At 37.2% G+C, this 26,337-nt stretch overlaps 1 protein-coding gene and 1 non-coding gene across 3 annotated transcripts in view; one reads left to right on the top strand and one right to left on the bottom strand.

Moving 5' to 3' along the window:
- PTN (pleiotrophin) overlaps positions 1-26,337 on the bottom strand; it is a 110,268-nt gene that overhangs the window by 38,289 nt on the left and 45,642 nt on the right. The gene's annotated exons all lie outside the window — the stretch shown is intronic.
- LOC115898466 lies at positions 15,086-15,163 on the top strand. The gene has a single exon (XR_004058193.1). It is a non-coding gene; the product is annotated as a small nucleolar RNA SNORD81 (small nucleolar RNA).

Raw genomic sequence — 26,337 nt, 5'->3', positions numbered from 1 at the left:
ATGTGCACGTAGCATATTATTGATTCCATAAAATATGGCATATAAAACTGAAAAGGAAATGACAGTGAGCCATCGAGACCATTATATTTAGTAACTATCATGTCTTTAAACCTCTTCAATTTCTCTTCTTTGATTACCAATGCTAGCAATTGACTTTATTTTAAGGAGTTATTTCTCTCTTAAAAAACTCACTAAAAATAAAGTCCCACATTATAATTGTAATACATAAAGGAAGTAGAGAATAACAAAGCTGTCCTGAAAGGTAGATACTGAAAGTTCACTATAGTTCCTTACTAGCTGATTGATTGGTTCACATACACTAGCCAATAAGTAAAAACTACCAGCAACACAAGTCATGGACGTTTGAGGTCCTATTAGAATAACTGACATTTAGAATACTGTCTACTGATGAAGTTCTATCAAAAGCCTTTGGATAATAATGTAATTTTCTGTGCATGCATGTGTGATTGTGATTGTGTTTGTGTATGTGTATATATAATAGTGTGTGTGTGTATACACAAACACTTGTATTCATCTTCCTTCAGTAATCAATACATCCTTTAAGGGAAAGAACAGTATCTCTCTGTTATTTATTTGTAAGGTTTAGAACAGTGTTGACACATAGATTTCATTTATATATTTGTTAAATAAATGAATAAAATAAAGAAGAAAAATGGCCTTTGTAGTCAATATAATAACTGACTATGGTATCTAAAATAACACCCACCTACACATCTCTGTTCCCTCACGGGCTCTACTTTTCCCTTAGCATGAATTAATGTTGGATGTTGTATTCGTCTGTTTTCACACTACTATAAAGAACTGCCTGAGACTGGGTAATTTATAAAGGAAAAGGGTTTAACTCACTCACAGTTCAGCATGGCTGGGGATGCCACAGGAAAGGTACCAACATGGCGGAAGTCGAAGGGACAAGACGGCAGGAAGGAGAATGAATGCAGGAGGAACTACCAAATACTTAGGAAACCATCGGATTTCATGAAAACTCAAGTAGAAGGATCACGAAAGCAAACGTGTGGAGGTGGCATTTATAAAATATTCAGTGACAAATGTCTAGAGTCTAGAGCACACAGTAGCAAGGAACAGTGGATGCACCTCAAAAGAAGACAGTGGAATGAGTTAATTCTGGGAGCTGTGAGGGGGAGAGGAATAGAGACAGAGTCATTAAGTAGTCTGGAGAAGAGATAAGGAAAGACCACGGAGAAAGGAAAAGGCTATGAGTTGTAGGAACATGACTAAAACCCTAAGTTACCACCAAGGGGTCAGCCGCCATATTCAAGAGTTCCTCAAGATAGCCTTTGCATAGTTCTGTGGTTATTGTCCTGGTTTGTCTTTATTTTTTATCGGTTTTGTGGGTGTTTTAGGTACTTCAGTTCACTTTTACTTATTTGTTTATTACAAAAGTACTATAATTAGGAGTCCAGAATAAGCACTAAGCCCTCAAAAATTCAGAAATGCACACACACACAAATAGCCTCTTATTTTCATTAGGAAACAGAGCACTGGTGTTTCCACAAGGAAGCACCAAGGGCCGCAGCAAGGCATTAAGAGGGGCCTGAGAAGGTGCCCTGACCACCCCGCCACACCCAATAGCGCCCCCTCCTTACCCCAGCTGTGCCTACAGCAGCACCTCCTTCATTATTCACTGACTTCCTTGTAAAATTCCATTTGTCAAAAAAATGAAAATTTATTTATTTATTTATTTATTTTTCTGAGGCAGAGTCTCGCTCTGTCGCCCAGGCTGGAGTGCAGTAGCACGATCTCGGCTCACTGCAACGTCCGCCTCCGGGTTCACACCATTCTCCTGACAGCCTCCCGGGTAGCTGGAACTACAGGCGCCCGCCACCATGCCCGGCTAATTTTTTTGTATTTTTAGTAGAGATAGGGTTTCAAAATGTTGACCAGGATGGTCTCAGTCTCCTGACCTCGTGATCCTCCCGCCTCGGCCTCCCAAAGTACTGGAATTACAGGCGTGAGCCACCATGCCCGGCTAAGGAAAACACATTTAAAAGCCACTGGTCTACCCAATGTCAAGGTCTATCTAGTTAAGAGATACAATAGTGACATAGAACAATGTTTTTCTTATATACTTTAAGTTCTGGGGTGCATGTGCAGAACATGCAGTTTTGTTACATAGGTATACACGTGCCATGGTGCTTTGCTGCACCCATCAACCAGTCATCTAGATTAGGTATTTCTCCTAATGTTGTCCCTCCCCTAGGCCCGTACCCCCCGACAGGCCGTGGTGTGTGATGTTCCCCTCCCTGTGTCCATGTGTTCTCATCAGAAAAGTATTTTCTTAAAAGATAGAATAGGAAAAATGCCTCACAGATGCTGATGTAAATATGAAATCTATTATTAGTTTGAAAGATGCCTTGCTCACATTAGGTACTCAAAAATATTTGTGAAATTATGTCTAAAAATAGAAATTTTATAGTTAACTATTCTATACTTTATAAAGTCTGAAATGATTTCATCTTGTCATCAAAGATCAAACACATAGCCTAACAGGTATGATTATAATCATGAAGAATTTATGACAGAACATCATAAGGCATTAGAGGCCTATTTTAATATGGTGGAAAGAGAAAAGGTTTTGAAGTCAGAATTTTTCACATTGGCTTCATCACTTATATGTAGGCAAAGTAGTCCATTTCTTTTGTGTGTGTATCCTCATCTATGGAAACGCAGAGTTTTAATATGCACGCTTATAATGTGTTTGAAGAGTACAGTGAGATAACATATGAAATGCCTGGCATCCTGTGGGACACACAATCGGTTCTCCATCAAATGGTAGCCTTTGTGGTTCTTTGAGGAAGAGAGGGGAGGTGAAGAAATGTATATCTCCCCCCAAAAATGTCAGGCAGCTTCTCACAGAGGGTGATAATGCAGCCTTTTAAGATGGTTTAGACTTTGATAAGTAAATCTAGACTGGAAAGCATTTCCAGTGGAAGAAATAGAATAAGCCAAAGTTTCAGGTGAGAAATCAAGAGAACAATGCAAGTATATAGGTCAGTTTAGTAATAAAAGAAGAAAGTATAGTACAGATGAGCTGAAGCACTGGAATTATCATTAGTATCAGCAACTATTTCGTAGACCACCTACGAAGATAGTATCCCAAGATAATATCCCAAGTTATGAGGGAGATACAGATGGGAATTACATACGATATTAGAAACCCTACAAGATTACAGGCTCATTAAGACAGTTGAGACAATAAGAGTATATACCACGTCTTTGTGCAAGGTATAAAAATGCTGTAACTAAAAGCAAAGTGTTTATGATAATATTCTTGCCAAAATCTCTTGTGGGAAATTAAAAGGACACTTCTCAACTTTTGGCAGTAAATCTTTTAAAAAAAATTGTCTGTATTGGCAAACTGAATTGGGTTCTGAAGGCAAGACTCTCTAGTATTGGCAAGTTGCAAATAAATGCCCCATGTTGACTAAAAACACAAATCCATAATCATTCAGCCTAACTCAGTAAGAAACCACATTTAAAATTGTATAGATCTCAGTTTCAGATTAAAAGGTATTTCTGTCATTATTCCACCACATTTTCGTACACTTCTGAAACAACTCAGTATACCTTTATTAGCTACTGACTTCAGATGGCATTTCTAATAACTGGTGGCTTTATTTGTTCAGATGAAGTGACTCAATTAAAAACGTAATTAACAAAACAGCATGCAGATTTTCAAATTCACTGCCATACAACTAAGCAAATGAAGAGTGTCCCACATTATTGTGTATTTGGGAGGAAGTAACAAATAGCTATTGCATGGCTGCTCTTGGTTATGTGTGTGAGGCAGAAATGTCTCAGGTCAGCATCAAGCCCCAACTCAGAGAAAAACCTCTCCTACGAAGGTCAAACACCTAATGAAAGTGCCCATCCGGGAAGTGAGAATTTTGAAGATGAATCTAAATTTGTTAATTGATCTGTTACAGACTATTAAATTTGTGCCAGAAAAGGAATCGATTATTGCAAGACAAGTCCCTGGATGACCCTAGAGACCCAGATCTTCCTCCTTTCTCTAATGTAGTTCAAGAGCAACTGCAGAATGTGCTGAGAATGCAGCGTCCTGAGATAAAGAGAAACTATTAGAACAGTCCAGGCTCTGTTCCCAACCCTCTTAGAAAAGGATATGCTGCAATGCTTTAGCTCGGAAATTCCAGTTACCCCTGGATATAAAACCAGGGTGAAATGGGTTTTGAGGAACCCTCAGCCGCAGTGTGATATGGGGCACATATACATAAGACTTCAACTGCCTTGGGAAGTTTTCATGAGGTTGGGGGCCTGGCTTGCCATTGATTCCAGGCATCTATTGTCCCTTGCTGCCTATCTGTGAGTAATATAGTTGCTTTGTTTCACTTGTGTGAGTGTTTTGTTTCACCAGACTCATGCAAGTTGACTGATACTGGTGCATGGTATTGGTGAAGTGTTTAGAGTCCTCTTCTTGGATGTATACCAGTGCACAGTGAACTTGCTTCACAATTATTGCTTTTAACAGAAAAAAAAATCACAGAAAATATTTACTCAGTAAAGTTTGATTGTGTCTGAAAAGCTGTACCAATTTTCTCAATTTGATACTTAGAATTATCAGAGCCTTAATGAAATAGTATTTTATTTACAATTCAATGGAATCACTAAAAAAATGACCAGAATTGATAAGTGAGTTTAGTAATGTTACAGGATTCAAGGTGAGTACACATATATAAATTATATAACTATATGTTTACAAAATATGTATCTGTCAAATGAATTTTATCTATAACATAAGAAGAATATTTACAACTCAGTAGTCATAAGAACACTTAATAAAAATTATGGGCAAAAAACTGGACACTTTATCAAAGAAGATACTCAGATGGCAAATGAGGACATGAAAAGATGCCCAGCACTATTAGGAAAACTTCAATATGATACCACTATGTAGCCCACTCAACCAACCAAAACTTACAGACTGACCAAACCAAGTGTTGGCAAAAATGTGGAACTTTAACTCTCATACTTTGCTGGTAGGACTATAAAATCATTGCAACCAGTATTGAGAACATTTTAGACTTTCCTTTAAGTATATTAAAATACACCTATCATACAACCCAGCCACTTTTCCCAAGAAAAATGAAAATTTAGGTCTACTCTAAGGCATACACAAATGTTTACAGCAGCTTGCTTTATTTGTAACAGCCAAAATGTCTATCAACAGGTAAATTGATGAATAAATTGTAGAATAGTCAAATAATGTTATCTCAAGCAAGAAAAACAATTTTTTTGAGACAAGATTTCAGTCTGCCACCCAGGATGGAGTGCAGTGGCATGATCATGGCTCACTGCAGCCTTAACCTCTCAGGTTCAAACAATCCTCCCACCTCAGCCTCTCAAGTAGCTGGGACTACAGGCACATGTCACCATACTTGGTTAATTTTTCTATTTTTCATATAGACAAGGTACCACTATGCTGCTGAAGCTGGTCTCAAACTCCTGGGTTCAAGTGATCCTTCTGGCTAAGCCTCCCAAAGTGCTTGGATTACAGGCATAAGCCACCATTCCCAGCCAAAAAATATAAATCTAGATAGACAGACAGATGCAACAACATGTTGCATGATCTAAACTAAAATGTTAACCATAAATTCATTTTTAAAAAAATGACTACTAATCAGAAAGCCAGATTTTCAAATTAGATAAACACGCAAGACCCAATTGTATGCTTTCTAGAAGAGATCTACTTTAAATATACATATTTTCTAGAAGGTTGAATCTGAAAGGACGGAAGAAGTTATTTCACATAAATAGTTATCATAAGAAAGATGGTGTAGCTATAGCAGTATTAGTCAATTTAGGCTTCAAAATAGAATTAACAAAATAAAGAGGGTTATTTTATAATTAGAGAGGTTTATATTGATCCAAAAAACGTAACACTATCAAATGGATTTGCAAACAACAAACTTTCAAAATACAAGGATTAACTTGGCTGGGCAGGGTGGCTCGCACCTGTAATCCCAGCACTTTGGGAGGCCAAAGCAGGTGGATCACTTGAGGTCGGAGCTTGAAACCAACCTAGCCAACATGGTGACACCCCATCTCTACTAAAATTACAAAAAAACAGCCAGGCATGGTAGCGCACACCTGTAATCCCAGCTACTCGGGAAGCTGAGGCAGGAGAATTGCTTGATTGCTTGAACCCAGGAGGCAGAGGTTGCAGTGAGCTGAGATCACATAATTGCACTCCAGCAAAGTGACAAAGTGAGACTCCATCTCAAAACAACAACAATAATAATAATAATAATAATAATAATAATAAAGAAACAGGCCAATCCAGAATCATAATCTGAAGTTTAAAAACAAACTGAGAAATTCACATGAGTGGAAAAAACTCAGTATGAATGAACCTGACCTGATACCAAAACCTGAAAACACTTTACAAGAAATTGTATACCAATATCCTAATAAACATAAACAATAAAATCTTTTAAAAATGTTATTAAAGCAAATCCAACAAATGCAAAACTAAAGCTAATAAATCATAACTAGTGATGTTTACTCTAGGATGCAAGGTTGATTTAACAATGGAATGTCCATGTATTTTACCACTTTAATATAATACTGAAATAATGGAGAAAAATTGCATGGTCATCTAATCAGTTACAGTAAAATTATTTGATCAAACTCAATACTGTTTCCTGATGAAATTAACAAGCACTAAAATTAGAAAACTGCTGTATTAAAATTTTCTTTTAAATTGGAATTTAATAATTACCCAAGTATGTTCATAGAATTTAAGAAAAGCTTCCAGAGGAGCATAATTTTGAGTTTAGTCTAACTTAGCAGATTAAGTTAGAAGAGGAAGAACCTTCAGAAAAAGTTGTGGATTTGAGTAAGTGTGATCTATTTCAGAAGTCAACAATTAGTTAAGTATTGCTGGAGCATCCATGAGAAAAATTGGAAATAAGAAATAGACTATAGAGGTAGAAAAGACTAAGCTTATGTTTCTTTCTTGTCATATACCAGGGTTATGTAAAAAATTTAGTGACGCTATATTTTAAGAAATATGGATCCATGAAGAATTTTGAACAAAGAAAGGCCACTATTAGATGTGAATTTCTGAAAGGACACTCAGCAGGCAATAAGCAGAGTGAGTGGTGGTTGATGAGGCTAAAGCCAGACAGGTTGACAGAGGGCCACTTGACATAGTACAGGCCAAACATTACAGACTTAAACTGTGACTTTGAAAAAAGTTGCTGAGAAGAAAATAAGTTAATTTTTTTAGGAGATAAACTTATTGGACTTATCAAATTAATTGAATATTTGATGAAAGGAGAAATCTAGCATATCTCCCAGATTTCTGATCCTCAATCCAGAGATAAGTTGTCAACATATAGAATATGGGTTCATAAACAGTTCCCTAAGTAATGCATGCTATGAGCTATACTCAGGAAAATAGTCCAAGTATCTGACTTATGTTAAATGTGATTTAATTCTTAGAAAATCTAATTACTTGTATTCTTTTACTCTCTCTACTTTTAATACTAATAATTATGGCTTAAATAAGTAAGTAAAGTTAAGGAAAGGTGGTAAAGTTCTGTTTGGATATATTTAATTTAAGGTGCCAGTAGGACATCTGGGTTGAAGTAGTTGGTAGATATGGATCTGGAAGAGAGCTCTAGTCTGGAGATAGAAATTAAAGCATTGTCAAAATATATTTGAGTAAGTAGGAGGATTTGATATTGCCCAAGGACACCATAGAATAAGAAGACATAGAGCAAGGACTGAAGAAGTAAGCAAGAGGCGAGAATTCTAGTTCTTATATAAGTGAATTAGGGGAATTAGGGGTAGCAGCCAGAAGAGTAATAAGACACAAGCAAAGATAGCAAACAGAAACCATGCAGACTGGGGCTGTGTGTGGTGGCTCACAGCTGAAATCCCAGCAATTTGGGAGGCCGCGGCAGGTGGATCACTTGAGGCCAGGAGCTCAAGACCAGCCTGGCCAATATGGCAAAACCCTGTCTCTACTAAAAATACAAAAAAAAAAAAAAAAAAAAAAAAAAAATAGCTGGGTATGGTGGCACGTGCCTGTAATCCCAGCTACTTGGAAGGCTGAGGCCCAAGAATCAGTTAAACCCAGGAGGCAGAGGCTGCAGTGAGCCGAGATCGTGCCACTGCACTCCAGCCTGGGCAACAGAGCAATACTTTGTCTCAAAAAAAAAAAAAAAAAAGGAAATTTTCAAAAAAATAAGAACGCAGACCAAGGCCAAATTCTTCAGAGAGGTTCTCCATAGGGATTAGCAATAAAAAGTCACTAATAACCTTAATGAGAAGAGTTTTAATGGAATTGTGAAGTTAAAAGATCACATAGCCATCTCAGAAACAATCATTCATTTAAGATAACGTTGGTCTAGAGACTATTTCTTGGCTACTGGATAGCCTGTGTGATTCAGCCAAGTTATGTTAGAACAGCCTAATAAATATGCCACATGACCTAATGAAAGTCTACAGGAACTCATAGAATATAAGGGAAAAGACTGTCCAAGAGTCAAGGGACCAAGTGCCAACTAAGGGGCCTGGTATCATTCAAAAGGACAGAAAAAAAAATAAAAAAACACAACTTAGAAATAGAATCCTATGTGATTCTTTCAGATTTTGGTTAAAGCGATAAAGCTTTTACTCATAAAAGAGTCAGATATAAGAGACCATCTCACTGCTTTCATTTATGATTCAAGGAGTTCAAGGAACAAAATCAGCTACTGTGTCTTTTATAAAGCTCCGAGGATGACATCCACATCTCTCTTCAGAATCCCTGTGCAAGGCTACTCTCAGGGCAGGGTCAGTAGTGTGGGCCTCACCCAGGTGCTTGTTAGAAATGCAGACTCTCAAGTGTTACTCCAGCACTTTTGAGTGAGAATTTCCACTTTGATGAGATTAAGATCCCCAGGTGAACTCTTATTTCTGTGCATGTAAGTTGGAGAAACTCTTCTAAACCACAATTTCTTTAAGGGTAAAAAAATTCAATATTTGGTAATTATTTGCTTGTTGACTTATTTAATTTATTTATAGCCCAAATTCTTCAAATAGGTGTTTAAGACACTTTTTAAAGATATATATGCACTCTAGAACAATTTAAAATAAAAAAATAAAGACCAAGGGAAATAAGAATAGGAACATTTAATAATCAATATGTATTAAAGACTTTGCCTGTGCTAAGAGCTTTATATCTAACTTTTATTTTCACAATAACTTTAGAAAGTAATCAACATTATTTCAATTTTTCAGGTGAGGAAAATGTGAGTTAGAGAATTTAAGTAACTTGCCTAAGATTACAAAATGTTAGAAACAGAGTTTGACCTCAGGCCTGCTTAACACCAAACTACACCTGTGCTCTCAATCATAAAATTAAACAGTAAGGTCAAAATACAAACTACCTGTTATGTACTCAAATCTATTTATAATGACTCGCCCTGCATTTGGCTTTAAACTTTCAGAAGCTCATGTGAAGAGAAAATATCAGTGATTACAACATTCAGAAAGTCTGTATTTAATGTTCTGCCTATCATAACATTAACTGTTTGGTAGAAGAGAGTTATCACTTTTGTTTTTAGAGAAGCTATGTATTCTTTTTTTTTTTTTTTTTTTTTTTTTTTTTTGAGACGGAGTTTCGCTCTGTGGCCCAGGCTGGAGTGCAGTGGCCAGATCTCAGCTCACTGCAAGCTCCGCCTCCCAGGTTTATGCCATTCTCCTGCCTCAGCCTCCCGAGTAGCTGGGACTACAGGCGCCCGCCACCTAGTCCGGCTAGTTTTTTGTATTTTTAGTAGAGACGGTGTTTCACCATGTTAGCCAGGATGGTCTCGATCTCCTGACCTCGTGATCCGCCCGTCTCGGCCTCCCAAAGTGCTGGGATTACAGGCTTGAGCCACCGCGCCCAGCCAAGAAGCTATGTATTCTTACAAAAGTGTGAGCTATGTAAAACCTCAACAGAATGAAATGCATACCATGACATTAAGGTCCTGTTTCTTAGCTAATGTGTATATAAAATATATCCAGAGAGTTTTTAATATTTTAGCCTAATCATATACAAACTTTACATAGGTGACTGATAATTTATTATTCTGAACTAGAAAATGAGGAGGTAGGTGTACAAGCAGTAGCACAGAGGCAGAACAGAGAGTCAGGAACTTGCTCCCTCATCATGTCCACTTTATCCATTAGCCATAATAGAGCAGCCAGCACCTTAGGCTTTTTGGAGGTCATCAAAAATATTTGAGATACAAAGAAAAAAAAAATGATGTAACTAAAACAAGAAAATACCAATAATTGAATTGATAACGTGATTAAAAAGGGCTACATCACAAAGCATTACATTAATTTAATAAAGTATGATATTTAACAATCAGAAAGTTTGCTATATTTAAAAGTCATCTTTAGATTAGATGTTCTCTCTTTGCAAGGATTTTTCAATATACTTAGTGATGAACTAAAAGTAAATTAGTTGGAGGCAAATAATTTCCAAAAGCAAAATTGCAAATAATTTCTACTCCAGAAAATGTGGGTGTGTATGTGTGTGTATGGAGACATATGTATCTCCCACAAAAATAGAAGTCCTGGCCCTTAGCATAGGTACCAAAGTGAATGAGGATGAGGCTATTTGATTTCCAGAGCTCCTAGTTTCTTCACTGTCTAATTTAGGCCGTGTGCTAGGCTAGAGTGGAGCAGGAAATATCAAAAGAGCCTGAAGGCTACCCCCTCCACTCCTATCTCCACAAATGATGTAAAATCCCTTCCCACACAGTTCCCACACTGCTAGGAAGTGTCCACATGGGTACTAAGGCACTGCAAGGTAAAGATGAGATGTGTATTTTCTTGGTTTAACTGGCAAAAAATAGGTTATTAATGCCTGGTTCCATACCAGGAACAAAACCCTAGAATAATCAAACAATTGCCCAGGAAGCCATTTGGATTGAAGTTAGCTACTCCTTCAAGAACGGAAGAGCTGAACTTGCCAGCTTTGATTTGCATGCCTTTCAGCTACTATTTCCAGCCGATTCAGTTCATACAACTCCAGCTTTCATTTAGGGCTGAGCTCATTGACTAAAAAAATAAAGAAGAACTGAAAAAAAAAAGATAAAACAAGAAAAGAAATCAAGGAAAGGCTTCATTGATTATTCAGAGTGTTGCTTTGGGAAAGAGAAAAATCTTGTTAGAAGCCTGGCAAACTTATTTCATTAGAGACCCAGTGACATCTTCCAAAACTAGAACATTACATGAGGTTAGTTTAAAACTTCAAGTAGCCTTATAGTTTGATAAGGATACCCATCCTCATCCACTCTGCTACATTCTTTGCATTCATCATACTTTTCGCAATGGTGAAAGATTTGCTACTAAAAAGTATGCCAAAAGAAAGAAGGAAATGTGACTTATTAGAAATTAGGAATGCTAAAATCAGGGACGATGATTCTGATCACTCAATGTGTCCTCTAAAAGTCCACTTTTCTTTCCTTCTAACATGGTCATTTGGACCTCATTTTCACCATCCTCCTCCCTCATACACATAGTCCTACTCCATCTCCTTCTACCTAATGATTCAATGCATGCAGTGTTGATAAATGAATGTGAAAATGAGCATGAGATTTTATAATGGTATGTAATAATCGATTGCTTCCCGACCCTTCAGAAAGACCCTTCCTGGTCTTCTGAAGTTTTGCACAATTACCATGTCAGAAGAGAGGTCTTTTCTTTTCTTTTTTTTATAGCTTTCTTTCCTTGGAAGCATCAAATGCTCCCACTCACTGACCTATCTCTTTCTCAGAAATAATTAGCCTAAAGGCAAAACTACCATGGAAATTTATCAAAGAGCAACTAAAAGATCAAAATGCTTTGGTCATGACAAATAAACTTCATTTCGTTCTGTGAGAAAGTGGTTAATAATAGTGATTTTATTGCCATAGAGTATCTTGGTTTCAGGAAATTATTTGACAAATAGTCTGAAAATACACCACTGAGATAGTGGTGTTTTAGTTAGACAATAATATTATGAGGTACATGCACTGTTAGATGACTACATTCTGGAGAAGTCAACTTGGAGAGGTGTCTACAAGAAACTGATAGAAGATGCCCTCCTTCACCTGTTCTGTAAAGACTTAATAATTAGAATAAAAAACATCAAAAGGATTCTAGTTCAAGCAGGAACATAAAATTGGAATAAATGTGGAATTACGTTGGTGAGATAATCAATATTAACTATATTCTCAGTGAAGTAAATACTGACCTGAAATAAATTAACATCTGAGAATAACTTCAAAATCCTGCATTTGAATACATTTAAATCAACAACTTAAATAAATATTAGAAGGTAGCTTGTTTCACATTAGTTCATAGGATACACTGAAGGTATTACTTGACTACAAGTTTTATATATATATACGGGGAGAGAGAGAGAGAGAGAGAGAGAGAGAGAGAGAGAGAGACAGAGATGGTAAGTATACATAAAAAAGCAAAGCTAATGAGCAAATCAGTATGTTCCATTTTTGAGAAGCTCAAATTGTTAGAAAGTTCTTCCTTATATTGAGCTGGATTCTATACACTAAATTTCATTTAATTTTTCTCAGTGAGAAATGAGGTTGAATTCCTAGCAACTCATACATAGATCATAGGACACAGAATTAACTCTGATTATAATATAATGTACCTGATGTGACTATGAAGCAGGAACTAACACTCAAATAGATTAGAGACTATTACCTTGCAGTTGCAAATTTTAACTGAATGTAAAGTAGTTGCTAACCTAGGTCAGGCGCAGTAGACCACGCCTGTAATCCCAGCACTTTGAGAGGCCAAGGTGGGTGGATCACTTGAGGTCAGGAGCTCGAGACCAGCCTGACCAACATGGTGAAACCCTGTCTCTACTAAATATACAAAATTTAGACAGACATGGTGGTGTGCGCCTGTAGTCCCAGCTACTCAAGAGGCTGAGACAGGAGAATCACTTGAACCCAGGAGGTGGAGGTTGCAGTGAACTGAGATGGCACCACTGCACTCCAACCTGGGCAACAGAGTGAGACTCCATCTCAAAAATAAAAATAAAGTAGTTGCTAACCTAGATCACAGTATTTCCTTTAGACCACAAAGTAACATCTTTTTTTAATTAGAGTGTAAATCCAGCAACTTCATGTATCTAGAAATACATGTCCTATATAATCTTCCTACCCCTGTCTCCAGTAAAGTGCCTAGACATGTGGCAAATAGTGAATAAGTGAATGAATTTTAAAAGACTGATCAGCCAAACCCAATGAAACAATAGCATGTGGCTGATACTCTTAGAATACCAATCATTATCTTTTGAATTTTATGTATGTTCTACAATCTTAGTTATCTAGTTTTCAAGTCTGTAGGAAATGGAAGAAAAATAAATGCTACAGCCAAGTATATTGGTATCCAAAAAAAATAAAGGAAAACATGGGGAAATTATTTTTAAAACTCATATGCACCTAGTTTAGAGTCATTTAGGGTAGAGTCAAATAACTCTCAATAACTCAGTTTACCCTAATAAAAGCACCCACAGACTTCACAATATTGATATTAAGATAGATAAAGCCATTGAGGTATATTTGTAAGGCATTATGTAATTAGCAATACGAGAAAGTATTGCAATACCTTTTATAAGACTATACCTGCAAGGTTTGTTAGTTGAAAAAAGTAGTACATAAAGGCATGAACCCTTAGCTCTCTAAACAAATCCCACTATTCATGGTTACTTGCTCCCTCTGGCCTACTGTTTCATTACACTTTTAGAAAATCTCGATAGCAACTTATGTTACCAGCTTCCAGCAAGAGATTTTTCTTATGATCAATTCCTATTTTCACCTCAATTATCATAATACCTGAGAGGGGTAGAATAAGAACATCATATCCAACTTATGAATATGTAAACCAAATTAACACATATAAGAGTAAAACAGGAGAAAAGTGAGCCAGTCTATCCATCGAAGATAAATAATTTTTTTACTTAATTATTCATTTAGACTGAAAAAATTTATAGTGTGAATGCATAATAAATACCAGGTACCAGGCTGAGTGATGCAAATGTAGAGATAAGCACCTCGATTGGGAAAAATACATAAATATTTGGAAGAATAGTTTCAGAATGAGTTAAAAATCAGAAATTACCATATATATGGTACTAAACTTTCTTCTTCAAAGCGTGTTTCCATACTTAGTTGGACTAAATAAGCCTTAACTACTGTTCAGTCCCCAAATGGTATGATTCTATCTTGCTCAATTCTACAAAATCACTGTGAGATAAATATGGCAGGCATTGTTAATTTGCAGTTAATAGACTATAAAATTGAAGATTTAATAGATTGCATAACTTACTCCCAACCACACAGATAGTTAATACCGAAGCCAGATAAGAAGTTAACTTGATTTGAGTCCTAATTATTCTATTTATTATGTAAAAACTCTCATTTGTGTTTCATGAAGGTTATCATCAGCTATCCCATTTCATAGATTGAAATCCTTGTGCTATGTTTACAAAGCAGCACATTGAATAAACGAGGCTTGTTCCCCCAAATGATGTGATATTTGCTGTTTGGTTAGTAAAAATGTTTCTGCTGCTTCCTTTGGCATTTCACATGCACAATTTATGAACAATTCGCTGTCACCTCGACTTACAGTGTTTCTTTCAAATAACTTCTATTTCCAGAGGACTTGTAAAAAGTAATTTAAGTGGCCCAAACCTGATCACTATGTATATTTAAAGCTTCTTGGCTATTGTTGGTATGACATGGAGTTCTTTTCTGCTTAGGGTCACCCAGGATGTGAAATAAGTAAGACAAAATATGCATTTTTTTCAGATAATTTTTAAAAGGGGAGTGACCTTAAATTGGTCCTTAAACTCCTAATCCAACAACCAGAATTTGTTTAGTTCTGTTATATACAAGATTCTGTGGACATATAAAATACACTATATGACCCTCATTCATAAAGAACTTAAACTAAAACTTGAAGGTTTTCATGAACATGTGATAGTGCCTATATTCAATATGACAAAATATTCCATATAATTAAAAGTATTAAAAATACATGATGATCTCACCTCAGTTTGAACTCTCTCACTGATTACTTGATGACAATAAAAAGATCTGATATTGTGTCAAGAAAGAATAAAGAAAAAAAAGGGCTTCCATTGTATGTGCTCCAAAATGTCTATGGTACAGTTCATTCTGAAGCCAGAGTGTGTGGGGGGGTGCTATTAGATGACTTATTTTCTTTAATAATGTTTTTTCCAGACTATAAAAGATGTATATGATAATTACTTTCAACAGTTGAGTTCCCCTAGAAAACCAACCAAAAAAATCTATTGACTAAGCAAAGCTAATTTTATTAAACCTACAGCAGCAGCAAAGAGGATAACCTGGACTACATCTTAGTGTCTCAGAAGGTATAGGTAAAAGAGGATATTTCCAGGGCTTTGGGGTCAGGTCTCAAGTGGTATAACTTGCATCTTTCAAAGCAGGGAATTGATTAGGATTCAGTAAAGTTCATATTATAATAGTTCAGTGAGGTGAAGGTCTTAGGGTGAGTCTTAATAAAGGAATTGCTTAATAAACTGTTGCCCCAAATAATTTGCCCAGATGAGTTAAATGTTTGGATATATTGGCTTTCAAAAATTTTATGATGCAACAAAGTTATGAATTGGTTATACTGCCTCATTTTCTTGGCCCAACATTTGCTAAAATAATGGGAGTAACTCAGGAGCTCTGCCTGGTCTTCATCTTAATTCTGTCCCTTGGTTCTCAGGAGACATGAAACACACCTTGCCCACCCAGTTTTCTAATATGCTAAATGAAATTTGTAATTATTGTTTATGCTTTAAAGGATATTTGACCACATTCCAAGGGCCTCCAATGAAAACAGCACAGATTTTTATCATCAGATGTATTTACTGAATTTTATCTAAAGCTAAATGTGTTTTTTAAATTTAGCATTGGGACCTTAAAATCAAAGAATAAATATTTGCATAGAGAAGGAAAGAAAAAATTTGCTTCTCAGCCTTTTGGCTAAGATCAAGTGTAGAGATGGAAATAAACATTTATTTAGGGGGAAGAAACCTTTTATTTGAAGTTTGAAAACTTTAGACCTATTATTCCTCAAGAAAACTAAAGTTATACATAACGTATTCATTAATAATGATATTATTATGGGAAAAGACTTTCAGTAAAAGTACAAAAAGGGCAGAATCATACCTTCTGCTGGATGGTGGACTTAATTTTAAAACACCAAGAGAAGAAAACACTTCAAATCAGACAATAACGAAAGCCTCCACACTGGATAATAATATAAACCTCCCCGCTGAAACAATGTTAAGATTACTTCTAATTTTGCACCTACATGCCGGTGCTATAGTAAGATGTGTTTATATGCACACATATTCTTCTTTAATAGTCACAATCACTTTGCAAAGTAGGTAGAATTATTACCATTTACAGATGGCAAAGAGAATCAAACAGGTTTAGCATGTCATTCAATTCAGGAGAAGTGGTAAAAGCAAGATTGGAACTTGGTATGTTTGACTTCTAAACATATTCTCTTAGGATCGATAAAAGAAGGGAACATAGCTATTGTCATGAAATTAGAGCCTTGGTATTGAAATGTGATCTCGAAGCACCCTAGCACTTTATCTTTCAAATGACTTTTACACTGGAGGGTTTCTTTTTTTATCAAAGGGAAAGAGCAGTCCTGTGAATCATTGGAAGAGAGCTTTGGCTTTCAGGTACGTGTTAGGCAGAATTCAAAGATACTCCCAAGAACACACGACTTCTCTTATCGATCAAGCAGCCATGAATCCAAGTGTTGCTGTAAAGGGATTTCACAGATGACACTAAGGTTCCAAATCAGTCAACCTTAAAATAGGGATATTATCTAGGTGGCCCTGACCTAATTACATAAGGCCATTAAATCTGGGTCTTGTGGTCAGAGACAGAGAAAGTCAGAAATTTCAAGTGTGAGAGGGAGCTGACCCAAGGAAATTCTGCTGGCTTTGAGATGGAGGGATCATACGGCCAGGATGGTCTCTATGAGCTAAGTGGCCCAGAGCTGACAGCAAGGAAAGAGGGACCTCATTCCTGCAACTGCAACAGACTAAATATGGTTGATGATCTGAATCAGCTTGTAAGTTTGCTCTTCCCCAAAATTTCCAGAAAGAAGCACAGTTCAACCACCATCTTGATTTCAGTTTCAAGACCCTGAGCAGAGAACTCAATCACATCATACCTGAACTTCTGATTTACGTAACTGTGAGTTAATCAATAGGAATTGTTTTAAGTCATTACATTTATAGTAATTTGTTATATGGTGTATTCGTCCATTTTCATGCTGCTGATAAAGACATACTGTAGACCAGCAATTTACAAAACAAAGAGGTTTGATTGGACTTATAGTTCCGCATGGCTGGGGAAGCCTCACCATCATGGTGGAAGGCAAGGAGGAGCAAGTCACATCTTATATGGATGGCAGCTGCCAAAAAAGAGCTCCTGCAGGGAAACTCCCCCTTTTAAAACTGCCAGATCTTGTGAGGCTTATTCACTATCATGAGAACACCATGGGAAAGACCTGCCCCCGTGATTCAATTACCTCCCACCACGTCCATCCCACAACATGTGGGAATTCCAGATGAGATTTGGGTGGGGACACAGGCAAACCATATGATATGGCAATAAAAACAAATGGTGTTCTAAGTAGGAAACAAGGGTTAACCTGTGATTGAGACTTTAATGGGTACTTCTGGTTAACTTGAAAATGAGCTTGCTTTATCTGTAAAAAATATAATCAATTTCCTACAAACACATTTGCAAGAAAATATCAATAGTACTAGGTTCATCAGATTCCTCCAGTTATCTGATCATATGGAATTATAAATAGATAATGATTATATGAATAATATGTAAGTAATGCTTTACAGTGTCCAATGTATTACCACATTCATTATATCACCTGGACCTTATTATAACCAAGTAGAGTAGACAAATTATTATTATCTCTTCTTATAGTGCAAGAAATAAATACATAGGACAAGCGACTGACTCAAAACCAACTTGAAGAATTTAGAGGTGAGCTGGGGTGGCCAGAAGATGACATTCAAGGGCTTTTGACTTCCCTCAAAACCACATTTCATTTTCAGGGCTGACTTAAAATGTTTCAGCAAAATATGGCATTATGTTCCCCTTTCCTATTCTCTTCCAATTAAAAGAAAAATAAAAAATAACATATATTTTTACTTGAAATAAGTGTTTTTTTCCCCCCACATCAAACATTTCTCTTCATCACACAATGTGGAACATTTTAAAGGTATTTTTAAAGCAATATTCAAACTGGTTTTATAAAAGTTTGAACTATGGTTTCAAAATCGTTGAAGTTGAATGACGAAAAATTGTCAATAACCAAAATGGGATTCATTAAATACATCTATAAAATGTGACTTATAGTTATGCACAAAAATTGTGATATATATTTATTCCCATGAGAAGTTGTTGATTCTGTCTGTATATTACAAACCCATTTTGTTTTAAAAAAGTGCATATGTATACACACACATTCACACACACACACATATGCAATATGACCATTTTTTGAAAGAAGTTATCTGTGGAATGTGGGGCATTTAAAAATTACTTTTCAAAAATTTCTACATTTTATAAATACTATATTTTATAGTATATGTTTATTATCAAGAAAATGGCACTACAGTCATTTTCATTTCACAAAATAATTTGATTGAAACTGTGCCTCAGTCTAGTTGTATCAAAGCAACATGATTATTATTAAATATCCAACAGTCTTTATGAAAGTTGAAAATTAAATGTAGGCCAGGCACCGTGGCTCAAGCCTGTAATCCCAGCACTTTGGGAGGCCGAGACAGGCGGATCACGAGGTCAGGAGATCGAGACCATCCTGGCTAACACGGTGAAACCCCGTCTCTACTGAAAATACAAAAAACTAGCCGGGCGAGGTGGCGGGCGCCTGTAGTCCCAGCTACTCGGGAGGCTGAGGCAGGAGAATGGCATAAACCCGGGAGGCGGAGCTTGCAGTGAGCTGAGATCTGGCCACTGCACTCCAGCCTGGGTGACAGAACGAGACTCCATCTCAAAAAAAAAAAAAAAAGAAAAAAGAAAAGAAAATTAAATGTAGAGCAAGGCTCACATCTTCATCAAATCACTATTTGCTCACATGAAGGCAGCTGGGTACCTGTAAGTCACAGGCTGGGCATCTACAGCTTTAGTGACCACTGCCTACAGGTCTCTCATTGTCCTTGACCACCAGTTTTGACTTGAGTATCAAGTGCCAGTTGACATCCCCAACGGCATCCCAGATCTGGTCAGACACTCAGAGTACCCGAGTGAGCCTGAGGGAACATGTATGTCCTCTGACATAAGTGCTGACTCCATTTTTTCAAAGCTCCTACTGAAGTAAGTTGAGGGAAATTGTCTTACTTTACTTCTCCTTCATATACTATGAAAATGCCATACTCTGAATTGAGTGTCCCATCTGAATTGTTGAAACATAAATTTCTAGCCTGAGGCAGTGAAATTAGAATGACTGTGGGTTCTTTCGACATACTTGAGAAGTAGATGTAACTTGGCCAGGGTTTCAACCACTCACCCTTATTGGAATTAGATTCTTTGGCATCCCCCTCTAGTAACCCAATGACATTTAGTCTCTGTGTTCCCTTGTGTCTGCAGAATAAAACTAGGATTCTGATAAAGTGTGAGAAACCGTCAGTTGTTGCCTGCTCTGAACCAACAAAAATGCACATGAATTTTGCTACTTTATTACTTTATGTTCATTGCTACTCATGTAAAACATGGCCATCCCTTGTTATTGGTGGGGGATTGGTTCCAGGACCCCTGTGGAAACCAAAATCCGTGAATGTTCAAGTCCCTGATATAAACCAGTATAGTATTTGCATATAACCCACACACATCGTCTGCATACTTTAATCATTTCTAGATTATTTATAATACTGATATTATTTGGCTCTGTGTCCCCACACAAATCTCACCTTGAATTGTAGTAATTCCCATGTCCTGGGAGGGACCTGGTGGGAGGTAAGTGAATCATGGGGGCAGGTTTTTCCGGTGCTGTTCTCATGGTAGTGAATAAGTCTCACAAGATCTGATCGTTTGAAAAGGAGAGTTCCCCTGCATATGCCCTCTTGCCTGCATGTAAGGTGTCCCTTTGCTCTTCTTTTGTCTTCTGACATAATTTTGAGGCCTCTCCAGCCATGTGGAACTGTGAGTCCATTAAACCTCTTTCCTTTATAAATTACTCAGTATCAGGTAAGTCTTTATTAGCAGCATGAGAACAGACTAATACAAATGCCTAAAACAATGTAAATCCTATGTAAATGGCTGCTATACTGTATTGTTTAGGGAATAATGACAAGAACAAAAGTCTATACATGTTCAGTACAGATGCAACCATCTATTTTTCTCTCCTGAATATTTTCAATTCAGGATTGGCTGAATCCACACATGTGGAACCCACAGTCAGGGAGGGCTGACTGTATTCCATTTAGGTTCACGTGGGTGGGTGAGTTTTGGCATGTTGGTGGGATCATTTTCCAAAAGGAAAAAAAAAAATCAAAATGTGGAATAACACAATATTTTAAAAACTTGAAAAAGAAAATAACTGAATCTTTATTCTTAACACCCTACCAAAATTGTTTTAATTTCTAATTACCTTCTATCCTTTACCCACATGCATATTCATTCATTTTTACATAGTTGCCATCTCATGACACTTACCATTTTGCATTCTTTTCAAAATGTAACAAGCCATAAGGCTTTCCTCTCCTCGAACCACTCCTGGTCTTCTAAATGGGTTAACGTAAACTGGGTCTTGTGATGGAGCTGAACAGCTAAATTGGCTTAGGCCTAAAACTGCTCAATGGTAAAGGTGAGAGATGAAAGAGAAAAGGTAGAATCCATAAACAGATGGAGTGGAACTAGCTCCTACTTCCTGACTTGCTCCTACTTCCTGACTGATGGGATGAGACACAGGTGATTGAAGCTAGTGTGTGTGCATAGGGGGCAGCCATCCTTCCACCTCCCAGGCAGTATAACTATACTGAGGAAGAATTTAAAAAGCAAACACTCCTAAATACCTTTAGAAGTTATTCCTCATATGATTGATAAAGTTTCTGGGCTAGCATACTTGAAATGCTAGTAATTAGAGTGGAGTTACTTGTGCAGGGTGCTGAGGATGACAGAAATATTTTATCTTGGAATGTGAAGCTGTGGATGATTCTACCATACTCAGCATCATAAAGATGGCAAACTCATGTCCTGACTTTACTTTTTTTAAAAATAGACTTTATTTCTAGCACAGTTTTAGGTTCACTGCAAAACAGAGTGGGAAATAGAGATTTCCTATACACTCCCTGCCCCCGCACATGCGTAACCTCCCCCATGATCAGCATCTCCCACCAGAGTGGTACATATGTTATAATTAATGAACTTTCCTTGACACATCATCACCCAAAGTCCGCATTTACATGAGGGTTCATTCTTGGTGTCATACATTCTATGGATTTGGACAAATGTAGAATGTATCCACCATTATAGCATCATACAGAGACGTCCCACTGCCCTAAAGACTCTCTGTGCTATGACCTCCCTTTTTAAACAGAATGATTTAAAATTGAAGGAAAAAAAGTTTTGGTATATCATGCAAGCAAAAAATGTTAATGGAGAATTACAATTATATCTTCAGTCTGTTCTTATACATGTATTTGCAGAGTTTCACCATCTTTTCCCCCTTTTATTTTACTTCCTAGAAAGGAATAATACTCATTCAAGCAAAAATTTAGATATATAAAAGCGTCCATATTTTAGACCTTAGTTGCAAACTGATTTCTTTTTATTATTGTTGTATTTTTTGTGGCTTAGCTGGATGGGGAGTTCTTCCTTCTAGCCATAGCTTAGATGTTGAATACAGTCTGCTTAGGTCCTTAGTAGGGCGGGTGATGGCCCATGAAGTGCCCTTGAACAAAATTTCAGAAGGCACCTCTTCCTCCAGGTGAACACAAGCCCGCAGAAGAGTACACTGGGTATCATACAGAGAAGATCTCCCAACTCTCTCTCTGGCTTGGGCAGCCTTGTGCAGAGCACAATTTGCATCACGATGGACAATAGCCTTGGTCCTGACATTTAAGTTTCCTTTTTAAATTTAGACTCTGTCTGCTTTGCTTGGCAGTCAAGTATCTAGTCAGAAGCCAAATTAGAATCACCCACTCCCTACCAGGCCATCTCATGCCCTACCAAGAGAGTCTGGCTTGTTAGCAAGTTTCTCTGCCATCCACCTCAGCTACCAGAAAACAGGCCAAGTTGCAGTTACTGAAAAGCCCAGTTATGTTGTGTCTTGAACTCCTCTCAGTGCTTCTAGCTATGTATTCTTGTGGCATGTGTATTTGTACATTTGGAGGAATACGTGGAAGGCAAATAAAGATGTATACCATTTCCATTAGCCAAATTATTTGAAATAGTAATAAAGGTGGCTGTTTTAAGTGGGTCTGGGATTAGGTATGGGCATCAGATATCACTGCTGTTTTGTTTTGTTTTACTTTTTTTATATAAAGTGACTCACAGAACTTTAAGTTGGAACTCATGCCTTCAGAGAATTTGGCAAACAATAAAAGAGAAATAAAATAACTTGCCCTGGGTCACCCATCTGGTGACTGATGTTGATGACAGAGTCAGTCTTGTTTCCCAACAATCTAGATCTCTCCTGTCTAACACAGTAGTCACTAGCCACTTGTGGCTATTAAGCCCACAAAATGTAAGTAGTCAGACTGGAAATGTACTATAAGTGTGAAATACACATCAGATTTTAGAGACTCTGTGAACAAAAAAAGAATGTAAAAATATCTCAAATACACTTATTCATTCAATCAGTCATTACACGTAGAACAATGAGTAACACAGGCTCAGTCCTGACTTTTGTGGAGCTTATAGTAGATATTATTCAAAATGTTCTTTTTTATTGCTTGGACTTTCATATGAGTATTTTGATTATCTGCCTGATATTCTCAAAGCAGACACTATCGTAGCTCTGCTGAAATATCGAGGACCGGGATGTGAGCTAGGAGTGCCTTACCAATTGCTGCCTGGCCAAGATGCAATTTCTCATCTGTTCTAGAGCCTCATTTTTAAATCAAATAGGCATTAGTCCCACGTGACTGGTGAATACTTAAAATATGGCTAGTCCGAACGGAGACATGGTGTAAGTGTAAAATACACACTGAATTTCAAAAGCAGTATGAAAAAAAGAATATAAACTATATCATTCACAAGTTTATATTGATTTAGATGGTAAAATAATATTTTGTATATATTGGATTAAATAAAATATATTATTAGAATTAACTTCATCTGTTTATTTTTCCTTTTTTACATGGTTATAAAAAATTAACATTACGCATGTGGCTCACATTATATTTGTATTGGCCAGTACTTCATATACTAATTTTTTCCACTTCACCAGTGTTAAATGGAGTTCTGCCCTCCAGAAAGCTGTGGAACAAACTGATGAAGAAACTTGAACCTAGCTAGAGAACTGTCAGCTGCCTCAGCCCCTGCTCCCACCTCTTCTGCTTGAAAAGAAGCAGAAAAGAAAGGTCACTTGAAGGGTCACTAATGCCTTGAGCGATTAGTGAACAAGATTCAAAAGCCTAGGTAGCATGATGCCACGGAGACGCAGTAGAGTTTAATTGGAAATCTCATTCCTCTGATCTCAGAGTTCTTTCTCACTTAATGAAAATTCCAAAGCAAATCATCAGATCTTGCCGAATCTCCATCTCTTTAAGTGTAAGTATTAAAAGAATCTGTCCTATTTCAGATATAATTATAGCAAGTGAGATAAATGTCTGTGAAATTATCTGATAAGCTGTAAACCATATTGCCATTATCATCATTTATAATAATCATGATAATAAATATTTCGGTAAGCAATCAAGAAAAACTGTGAGACGTAAAAGATTAAAATACCATACTCCTGGGGAAATTCCAAAACCAAGAAAAATTCAAGTAGACATGTTAAAATACTAATGTATAAATAGAAAGGTTGATAAAGGAAGAAGAGAGTTAAGGGAATAGGGAACTAGAGTGAAGACAGGAGAAAGAGTAGAGACAACTTGGTTTTGGAGCTCACATCTCTACCAATTGCCAGATGCCAGGAGATCACTTTGATATTATCTGCCTTTCCAATGAGTATTCTCTTCTAGCTTCTATTTAAAAACTACTGATTAAAAATAAAACTCTCACCCTATTTATATTGTGGCCAATTGTTTGGGGATTTCTGTGGTGGCGGCGGTGGAGAGTAGAACTCTGATTTCACACTGCATAAATTGAAGCTTATTGAAACAGAGGGGACTCTGTACAATTTCTGGCTTAGCAATACCAGGCACCACACCACTTAGGCCATAATTGCACACTAGTGAAACACAGAGGCTCCATTATTTTTCTGAGGATCAGAGCTGATCCTAACATTCCTCGCTCTCCACCAAACCCCCCAAATCGAAGCAGATTGGATGGCCTAAGAAGTCCTATGTAGATGTAGGTTATGCTTGTAGTTGTCTGGGAAGTTTGTTATAGTGTGGAAAGTTGAGCTATTTTATGCTTACTTGAATGCACAAAAGATTCAAAAAGTATTCCAAATCAGAGCTAATTTAAATCAGCAAATACATTTTCCAGTGTGCATGGCAAAGAGCTTGATGCCACAGAGAAATTCATAAAATGGAAAGAAACAGACTTTGCCCAAAGGAGCTTGCATAAGATATGGACAGACAAAATAATGTTGACAAAAATACTTTTAAAAATAAGACATGTTATAAAATAGTACATGATCATTTTTTCCCAAAAAATCTGTCCCGTCATTTTGCTCACATAAGCATAGTTAAATTTGGTTTGGGTATAGTCTGTGGGATAAAGGGGCATAGGCCATTACATATGTGGAGGTGGGGAAGCCACCATGGATATCTAAGACACTGTGAGTAAACCTGTCTAAATAGAATAGAAGTTTTACATAGCAGCACTGGAAGAAGAGTCCCAGCAAGAGGCAGATGGCATACTCAAGTGGATGCATTGAGGATAATTTCATGAATGCATTATTTAAAATTGCATGAGCTGAGTTAAGGAACACCAAGGAGAGACTGTTGGGACATACTTAGATGAGCAACAAAAGAAAAAAGATTTACCACCTTTAGATCTGAGGTGGAAACTAGAAGGGGTCATTGTCAGAATCTACAGAGAGAAGGAGAAAGCAGCCTGAGGAACAACCTCTAAATACACACAACAACAACAAAAAAGCAGGCAGTGAGGGAGAGAAATAAATAGCCCAGGCGTATTCTTATCCAACACTTTGAATTCCCAACAGTTCCTCCATTGGCCAAGGCAAAGCAGAAGCCAGATGGCAAATGAATCTATTGATTTTTCCATGAAGGTCAGCCTCCTGATAGAGCAGAAAAAAGGTGGTAGGAGAGTAGAGCTGGAGGTGCCAATAGAAGATATCCAGAAGAGCTGATAGTTAGATCAAGAGGATATCTAAGGGGCTAGAAGCTTTCCCATGGTGGGCAGGAATGGGGAATGTTTACAGGCGTTGTTTACTGTCTGCACCCACAAACCCTGTCACGAGCTTGCTCCACGTCTATCTCTAATTGTTCACGTGTCAGAAATAGCTCACTCTGCAAGAACAGGGACCAGAAGCTTTCCTACTGAGTTCCAACATAAAGTACCTGGGTCAAGGATTAAGGAGCAAGAATTGATAAAACATAGATCCACACGCAACTTTAAGAGCCTGTAAGGATTCTTAAGTATAAAAATATTGTTGTTTCTAATCTTGAATTTTTGACAGTCCTGAGGTTTGTGTTAATCCAAATTTTGATTAAATTTTGATTGAACTAATCCTCAACTCTGTATTCATTAGTTCAGTAAATATGCTTTAGATTTTCTTTTTCTTTTAACTTAGCCAAATATTGACCTGAAACTGTCCAAAAGTTTACTGAGTTTCTGATTAAATATTAAACAGAGGCCAGGCACAGTGGCTTACGCCTGTAATCCCAGCACTTTGGGAGGCCAAGGTGGGCAGATCACGAGGTCAGGAGATCGAGACCATCCTGGCTAACATGGTGAAACCCTGTCTCTACTAAAAATACGAAAAATTAGCTGGGCTTTGTGGCGGGCGCCTGTAGTCCCAGCTACTCAGGAGGCTGAGGCAGGAGAATGGTGTGAACCCGGGAGGCAGAGCTTGCAGTGAACAGAGATCGTGCCACTG

This window comes from Rhinopithecus roxellana, chromosome 6 (assembly GCF_007565055.1).
Source record: "Rhinopithecus roxellana isolate Shanxi Qingling chromosome 6, ASM756505v1, whole genome shotgun sequence".
Taxonomy (NCBI): Eukaryota; Metazoa; Chordata; class Mammalia; order Primates; family Cercopithecidae; genus Rhinopithecus; species Rhinopithecus roxellana.
This window is presented reverse-complemented; position numbering and strand designations above follow the sequence as displayed.